Source organism: Sphaerodactylus townsendi, linkage group LG02 (assembly GCF_021028975.2).
Source record: "Sphaerodactylus townsendi isolate TG3544 linkage group LG02, MPM_Stown_v2.3, whole genome shotgun sequence".
Lineage (NCBI taxonomy): Eukaryota > Metazoa > Chordata > Lepidosauria > Squamata > Sphaerodactylidae > Sphaerodactylus > Sphaerodactylus townsendi.
In genome coordinates this window covers 98085041-98093640 of record NC_059426.1, presented here as the reverse complement: position 1 = coordinate 98093640, position 8600 = coordinate 98085041, and the positions used below count along the sequence as shown (strand labels likewise).

Sequence of the window (8600 nt, the reverse complement as noted above, 5' to 3'; positions counted from 1 at the left end):
TTCCGCTTCTGGGTTTTCCCAGGATTGTCTTGGGTAAGAACGCTTACATGAGCAGGTAACAGTTATAATTGAAATGGGTTTTATTAAAGAATAAAAATGAGAAAAATATTTCAAACAGTGAACATCCACAGGCAAAGCATACAAGAGTTGACTCAGAGGAAAGCAAGGAGGTTAATTAGGGTTTAGTTAAGGGTGATAGTTACCAGTCTTGAAGGGACATCCATGAGAGCAGTGCTGAGGAAAACTGAGGAAGTCCATGAGGAAATGGGAATGAGTGCATGGATCTAGGACACACACACTTTATGATGACCAAAGAAACTGTTTTTATGCCCCAATACTGTATGTGGTATGCAGGTAGGAAAGCCAGAGTATAAAGAATTCATTGCTTTTCTAGGGTTCTAGCAAGAGGCTTAGTGGGTTATCAAGAGATGGGTCCCAAGAGATGCCTGGGCTATTCCCCTGAAAACTGATTGATTGGACAGATGGGTGCAGATGGGGTGAGTAATGGTCTGCTCAGAGCACTGATTACCTTAGGGTGACAAAATTGGTTAGGATAGCCCCTTTGTTAAGCCAGGTACATCTTTAGGCCAGGGAGAAAGGACAGCAGCCAACTTCTTCTTATGCAGGCTTTGAACATGAGATGAATCCCAAAAACTCTGAGGGGCATCCAGTTTGTGGGAGCAGTGCCCTGCTCTGGTGTCAGCCTTGGACACCCCTAGCCTCCATGAAGCTCTTTAATGAGAAGAGGGCTCTGACTGCTCATGGCAGTGCTCCTCCCGATGGCCCTGCAACCCTGATTGCCACTGCATACAGCCAATCTTCTATATATATAAACGCGAAATACCACTGACTGACTGACTGACTGACTGACTGACTGACTGACTGACTGACTGACTGACTGACTGACTGATGAAAAGAACTCAAAAACCATCGAAACTACAAAGTTGAAATTTGGCACACCGGTTCGTTATGTGCTTCAGGTGCACGCTAAGAAAGGATTTTCCAAAATATTCATTTCCACTTGACTTATTAGATATTTACTGTTCAACTCTGGCCATCTGCACGAACATTCTAAGGGTGACAGTTAAACACCACGAGTTTCATGTCCTTCAATATGGTATTTTTGATGGGTTTTGAGTTATTTTGATGGGTCAGTCAGTCAGTCAGTCAGTCAGTCAGTCAGTCAGTCAGTCAGTGGTATTTCGCATTTATATATATAGCTTCATTTCACAGGACATTTTAATGAAGGGCACTTTGAAACCCAAACTCCATTTGTCGCATCGACAAGTTCTGCTAATGCCCACCAAACAACAAGCATGATTGATCCAATGGTGCGCCAATTGCATTGTAACACCGCCCTCCTCAACGCATTCCAACCTGTTCCTTCTGCTGAAACCGCTAAAGGGAGAAGAGGAATTAAATGCAGAAAGCAATTTACACATTGCATTAGAAAAAGACAACTACAGGAAGCTGCTGCAAAATATGCGAAAACCAACCCGTCAGTCCACAGACAGGCTGTGAGGAAATATGCTGCATGTCACCCCAAAGTTCACAAACAGGCTGTAAAGAAGTATGCTGAATGTCACCCCAAAATTCATAGAGAGGCTGTGATGAAGTATGTGTAGCAAAGCACTGGTATCCTGCTAGTAGAATCATAAAGTTGGAAGAGACCACAAGGGCCATCAAGTCCAACCCCCTGCATTGCAAGAACACACAATCAAAGCACTCCTGACATATGTTCATCCAGCCTTTTTTTAAAAAACCTCCAAAGAAGGAGACTCCACAACTCTCCAAGGCAGTGAATTCCACTGTTGAACAGCCCTGACAATCAGAACAGTTCTTCCCAATGTTTAGATGGAATCTTTTCCCCTGCATCTTGAATCCGTTACTCTGTGTCCTTGTTGGAATGTGGTTAAATATGGATCAGCCCAGTCCAGTGTGTGAGAATTTCTCCTAATGGCATTGATCAAATTTGTTCTAATGGCATTGATCAAATTTGTTCTAATGGCTTTCTCTTCAGAGGCTGAAATCAGGGATTCAGTTTCCTTTTTCAGAGTTCCAGTTGTTAACCACAGCCAGGTCTTTTCATTGTCTACCTTGTCCTTGATCTTCTCCAGAAATTGGCCATGCAGAGCTTTGTTGTGCCAGCTTTCAGTCCTCATTTTAATCACATTTTTTCTGTATTCTTGTTTGGTTTTCTGGGTCTTCAGCAAATGTCTGTTCTTCACCTCAATCAATGCCTGTTCTTGACTTTTATTCACATAATCAGCCAGAGCATGCTTCTCCTCTTCCACTGTTTGCTGTACTTGCAGTAAGCCTCTGCCACCAAATCTCCTGGGAAGGTATAATCTATCAGTATCACTGCATGGGTGTAAGGCATGGTGTATTATAATAAGCTTTTGAGTTTTTCTATCCAATGCATCCAACTCAACCAGTGTCCAGTTGATGATTCCCGCAGTGTACCTGATAATGGGTATGGCCCAAGTTTTGATGGCCTTGATGGTATTCCCGCCGTTTCATTTAGATATCAAAATCTTCCTGACTATAGTCTTCACTTGCCCGTGCTTGATGTTATCCAGCTACAAAATGCCCAGGTATTTATAAGCTGCCTCTTGGTTGCACTTGATGAGTTGGCCATCAGGCATTTCAATCCCATCACTCTCAGTGATCTTGTCCCTCTTTGTTGCCACAGTGGAGCACTTTTCCAGGCCAAACTCCATTGAAATATCTGTGCTGAATATTCGGACTGTGCTGAATATTCGGACTCTTATCATTTTAAAAATGTCAGTTAATAACATTTTTTGGTGAGACCAAATTTGTTTTTGCTGTTTCTGGCTCTGAATGCATGCTGTTTTGAAAATTATGGTGTGTGTTTTTAATTGTCATTGTTTAATGTATGTTATAAAATACCAGGGAGATCTGCTTTGATGAAAAAACAATGTAGATTTTTTTAACAAAATGAATGAAATCTAAATTCCTCTTTTTGTTTTTAATGTAGCTGCTTCTCAAAATGAATACAGGAATTATTCTGGTTCTTCATTTGTACAAGTATCAGATGAGGAATGTCAACTGAGGTATTGTTGAGAAGGTTTTTCTAATCTGCCAAAGAAATTTAACCTAGGAGATTTGTCAATGCTTAAAATGATAATGGATTTAATTGTTCAGCATATGAATCCCCTGTTACTTTTCTGTCCCTGCATTTGCATCAAAATAGGTTAAAAGGTTCAAGCTTTGTAATACAACAAAGCAAAAAAAGGGGGAAAGTTGTATCTTTTCTGTGCATGTCATTTTAAGTGACTACCAGACTTTAATATATGTAAATAACTGAACTTAGAAGGTAAATCAAAGAAAATTGCTCTTAGAATTGCTGTGAAATGTTGTCTTCTGTTGACACATGCAATGATTCAATAAACATCTTTTTGTAACACTGACATAAAGTATGTTCATCAACAAAAAACATTACTAGGAAAAAAAAGCCTGTAAAGGCCTTCATGACCTAGGCTGTGCATATCGTAAGAACTGTGTGTCCCTATATGAACTTTTTACTGTGTTCCTTTGAACTGCTGTTATGTGCAGATCTGTGCATCACTGTTTAGTCTGAAGCCTTTTAGGCCATTGAACAACCACATGTTTGACAGAGATTATTTGGAGCAGAGGATTAGCCCACACTGAAGGGTTAATGTGTTTTCTAAGGTGCAGATTAACTGGCCTTAGCAACAGCAAGGAAATGTGTAAAGCACGCTCTTTATATGGAGATGCCACCTGATTGGCTGGCAGAGGTGCAGTTTGCCTAGAGCCTCAGGTAGGGGGAGCTAGAAGTGCTGGATATATAAAAACAGGAGAAGTCTGTGGGAGGGAACTTGATTCTTAATATTTTGGATCTTGATCTGAAGAGAAGTCTGACTTTGTCAGCAAGAGCTCTTGCTAAGCTTTGCTAAGCTTTGCTAAGCTTAGTGGGATCTGAGACTGTGGAAGGTGACCCGTATCTGTCAGTACACAGTTCCATCCAGTCTGGGAGTGAAGTCCAGAGGGGCAGTGAGGCCCAAATAGGGACCAGTAAGAGGAAGGCTAGGAAGCCAAGAGTCCTCTAAGCTCCAACTGGTAGTGTGGGACAGTGGGTGTACTAGTAGCTAAGAAGCTGAAGACTTTAGTGAGAGGGAAAAGTACCCCCAGTGGGCACATGTGTATGACCAAGTCTGTGTCAGTGAAACTACTGGAGACATCTGTGAAGTAAAAGTTCTAACTTTCTGAAACTGCAAGCTTATGAGACCTCTCTGTGCCATCTGAGAAGCAATATCATTTCTGTCAAAAATAAAGTTAAAAATCTGTTTTTCACATTACCGAATGTGCCAGCGTGTCTTTGGCTAGTCTGAATGGGGTAGTGCCTGTCTGTGTTACCTCCAAGCCCCCCTCTGTTGAGTTTCCCTCCATTTTTCAAGAGGCTCTGTTATTTACTCCTTCAGTGGCTGAGTGTTGGTGAGAGGTGACCTGTACAGTACAGTGTTCCTTTGAACTGCTGTTATGTGCAGATCTGTGCATATCTCCGCTGTTTAGTCTGAAGCCTTTTAGGCCATTGAGCAACCACATGTTTGACAGAGATTATTTGGAGCAGAGGTCTCCAAAGTGGTGCTGTGGCACCCATCAAAATGTTCCCTGGTGGCCACCAAGAAATTTTAGAAAGTGGGTGAGGCCAGGTGATTGGTGGTTGAAGATCTAATTGGCTGTGCGGATTAACATAATGTCTTGGTGGGCACTGCCACTCCAGTTCTGGATTCTCTCTCACTCCTCTTTCTCAGTGTATTTTTAAAAGTTATTCCTCTTGCCCCAATGCACTCGAGTTGTTCTATGTTCTTCCACAATGGCCATTTGGTGATTGCTGCCATCACCCTGTGTTGGAATTCCAAAGAGGCTCACAGGCTAGAAAATATTGGGGAACACATCATTGCTTGCTTTCAGGAAAGCACGCAGAACCTTTAGTCGAGATCACTCTGTGAATTCATTGAAGACATTTCTGAGGCTGAAAAGTGTAATATTTGGACTAATTGTCTTTTGCAGTATTTTGTTAGCTGTGTGTTTTATTGTATTTGTCATTAGGCACAGTATTAGTTACCTTGAACTTCTGGCAAAAAAAGGAGAAGAAGAGTTTGGATTTATACCCTGCCTTTCTCCCCTGTAAGGAGTCTCAAGGAGGCTTACAAACCCCTTTTCTCTTCCTCTCCCCACAACAGCCACCTTGAGAGGAAGGTGCGAGTTCTGAAGAACTGTGACTAGCCTCAGGTTAGCCAGCAGGCTGCATGTGTAAGAGCAAAAAAATAAATCCAGTTCACCAGATAAGAGTCCAACATTCATATGGAAGAGTGGAGAATCAAATCCAGTTCACCAGATTAGAATCCACCTGCTCTTAACCACTACACCACGCTAGCTCTTAACTACTACATCAGATAGAACACTGAAGAAAAACCTACAACATAAGAACATGATTGCATTTTATACACCTTTACTAATGAGGATCAGTCAATTAGTTAACCTTGATGGACTCCAATGTCTCAAAAAGTTTATCACACACAGAGTCCCCTTTCCACAATTATATATTTACCTCAGGCAAATTTTCCATTTTCATCCATAAAGGAGATGGGGGAGTTTCCATAGATGCAGAAAATGATTACTTTTAAATCTTACCAAAGGAAATGAGCAGCCTGAATTGTCAGAGCTTGGAAGCTGAGCAGGGTTGGCCAGGGTTAGTATATGAATGGAAGCCACCAAGGAACACTTGCATTGTTATGTGCAGGAAGTCAATAGTTCATCTCTTGCCTTTAAAACCCCATAAGGGATTACCATGAGTCAGTTGAAACTGACTGTAGACCCTTTTATAATGACAGAAAATTAAGGAAAAGTATGGTGCAAGGGCCAGAGTGTTTGACATGATGTCTTCAGTGATGCTATTCCCCCATCCTATTCCCCTCCCCCACTGCAGCAGCACTGCATAACTTTTTATAAGGGGTTTAAGATTATACTGCAAACCTGAGGGTGTCCCAGTAAATTTTTGTATTTAGAACACAGCCCTCATTCTCTTTTCAAAACAGAGGCCCAAGTATATAATTTTGAAAAGTCAGTTATGGATGGTTGCTGATTGCTTGTCACAATTGCTTGAACAAGGGAGTACCTTTTTCTTCTCATATGCTCTGCTTTTTCCCCTTCCCCTTTTCCTTCTCTCCTCCCCACTTTCTTGGCTCAGCCCCAGAGTTGAGCAATCAGTAGTCAAACCAGTAGAAACCAGCTTGCACCAACAGACCCATGTTTTAAGGTGCTGTCTAGTTCTGTAAAAGTACTTATCTTCTTTCTACATAAGTTGTCTTGCTGTTTATACCATAACTAGCTAACATGGAAAAGATCAAGATGATCCAGCTAGCTGAACAGGCAGAGCACTATAATGATATGGCTACCTGCATGAAGGCAGTGACAGAACCAGTTGCTAAATTATTCAGTGGAGAATGCAATCTGCTTTCCGGGGTCTACAAGAATGTTGTAGGAGGAAGGCACTCTGCCTTGCAGGTTATTTCAAGCATTGAGCAAAAAACTGATGGCAAGGACTATCAAGAGACAGTGGGGTTAGAACTTGTTGGTGTGCACTACCATTCTGGAGCTGCTGGATACATGTTTAATAGCTAGTGTATCTAACAAAGGCTGTTTTCGCACTGCACAATTACACCAGGGTTGAACCGGGATCATATATACCTGGGCTTTTTAATCCTGGTTCCTCCCTTTGCATGGCTCCCTACTTCTGCCCAGGAGCAGAGTGAGGTCCAGTAGGAAACATTCCAGTTTGCTCTGCACAAGCCAGACTTCTGTATTTACTTCAAAGCATGTCTGAGCATGCCCAGTGTCCCTTGTTCTGATTGGCTGTTGTTTTTGAGTGGCATTTGCAAGCACCTGTGAGCTTGCCTGGTGTCCCGCATTCTGATTGGTTGTTGTTTTTGAGTGACAGCTTGAATGAACGTCAGGTGTGAGGTGGGTCTTGGTCTGCTCCCAATTGGTGTTTTTGTGTATGTGCTGTGGGAATTGAAGAAACTGATCTGTGTTTTTAATGGTTTAAAGTAAGATTTTGCTGACAGAAGGAGAAAACTAGTGAATAGGTCTGCTAATTAATTTAAAATAAATCTTGAACTGAGAAAAATAGATCAAGTGATTGTTCTGATTGGCTGTTGCTTTTGAGTGCCGCCTGCAAGCACCGACAATCTACATTTTCATTGGCTGTTGTTTTTGAGTGGCAGCTTAAATGAATGTCAGGTGGGGAGATCAGGTGGTTGGGCAGGAAAGATAAACTGGTCCTGCTCCGGATTGGTTTTTGCACGGTACAGGCACAAGGAGGGTCACACCAGGATTTTTAAAAAGAACCTCCAAACTGGCAATTTTTGAAAATCCCTGCCTAAGGTAAATATTGGGGGCGACACTGGGGCAGAGACCCTGTACAGCTTCAGGAACAGTGCAGAATTCCTGGCTGCACAAGGATATTTTCCATGCTCACCCAGGGATATTTTGATCATGCAAAAACAGCCCTAGAGAGCAAGGTATGTTATCTGCAGATGAAGAGAGGCTATTTTTAATACCTTGCAGAAATTGCAAGTGGAGATGATAGAAAACAAACAATAGAAAATTTGACACCAGCAAGAAAGAGATGCCCACACATGCAATTTGTGTAGGTCTAATGTTTAACTTTTCTGTTATCTTACTATGGCTGATTACCCATGGCTGGCTGTGCCCCCCCATTGCCTTGCTCTGGTGCAGAAGTTGTCCCAAAGTTGCTCCCGCTTTCACCGGAAAAAGTGAGAAGCACAGGCAAAACAAGAGGATGCATGCTGGGACAACAAATATTGCTCTGACATGCTTACTCTTTCAGTGCACTGCAGAAAGGAAGCACATTGGGACAAGATTTCTTGCCCCAGCATGCTCCAGCTGCCAGCTTAATCGGCCTAGGAGATCCTTAACAACCTGGAGGTGGCCTGTACATTGGCAAAGACAACTTTTGATGAAGCCATTGCAGATCTTGACACACTGAATGAAGACTCATGCTAAGACAGCACCCTCAGCATGCAGTTGCTTAGAGACGACCTCACATTATGAACATCTGACAGTACAGGAGAAGAATGATGCCACAGAAGGAGCAGAAAACTAAACTGCATATGGAGTATCATTCACTTTCTCAAGAAACCTGCTTACATGTCTCATTCCTTATAGCTCTACTTGAATTTCCTATAGTAAAGACAACCCATTAATGTTTATAGAAATCAATTTATAGTCTTTTCATACTGCAGCTTTGGGAAAACACATTCCTTGATGTGTTTGTACTGGCATTCCTGGTATGTGGTTACTGCTGCTGAAAAGCATTAATCTGGTTCAGTTTCATATGTACATAAGTAACTTCCAAACACTTATGTAGCAGTCTAAAGTTACCTGTTTTTTTTTAAATGTGATCTAGTTCCTACAAATGACTGTGGTTAAACACAGTTCAGTTTTCCACATTCCTTTTTTTTTTTATTCTGCAGGGTTTACTTAGCGGTTTGACTGTCACATGCTACTTTATATTCTTTTCTGTAGAATTG

The 8600-nt window shown here is 41.8% G+C and overlaps 1 pseudogene; it reads left to right on the top strand.

Moving 5' to 3' along the window:
• Positions 1-6381: 6381 nt before the first annotated feature.
• On the top strand, positions 6382-8250 carry LOC125426777 (annotated as a pseudogene).
• The last annotated feature ends 350 nt before the right edge of the window (positions 8251-8600 follow it).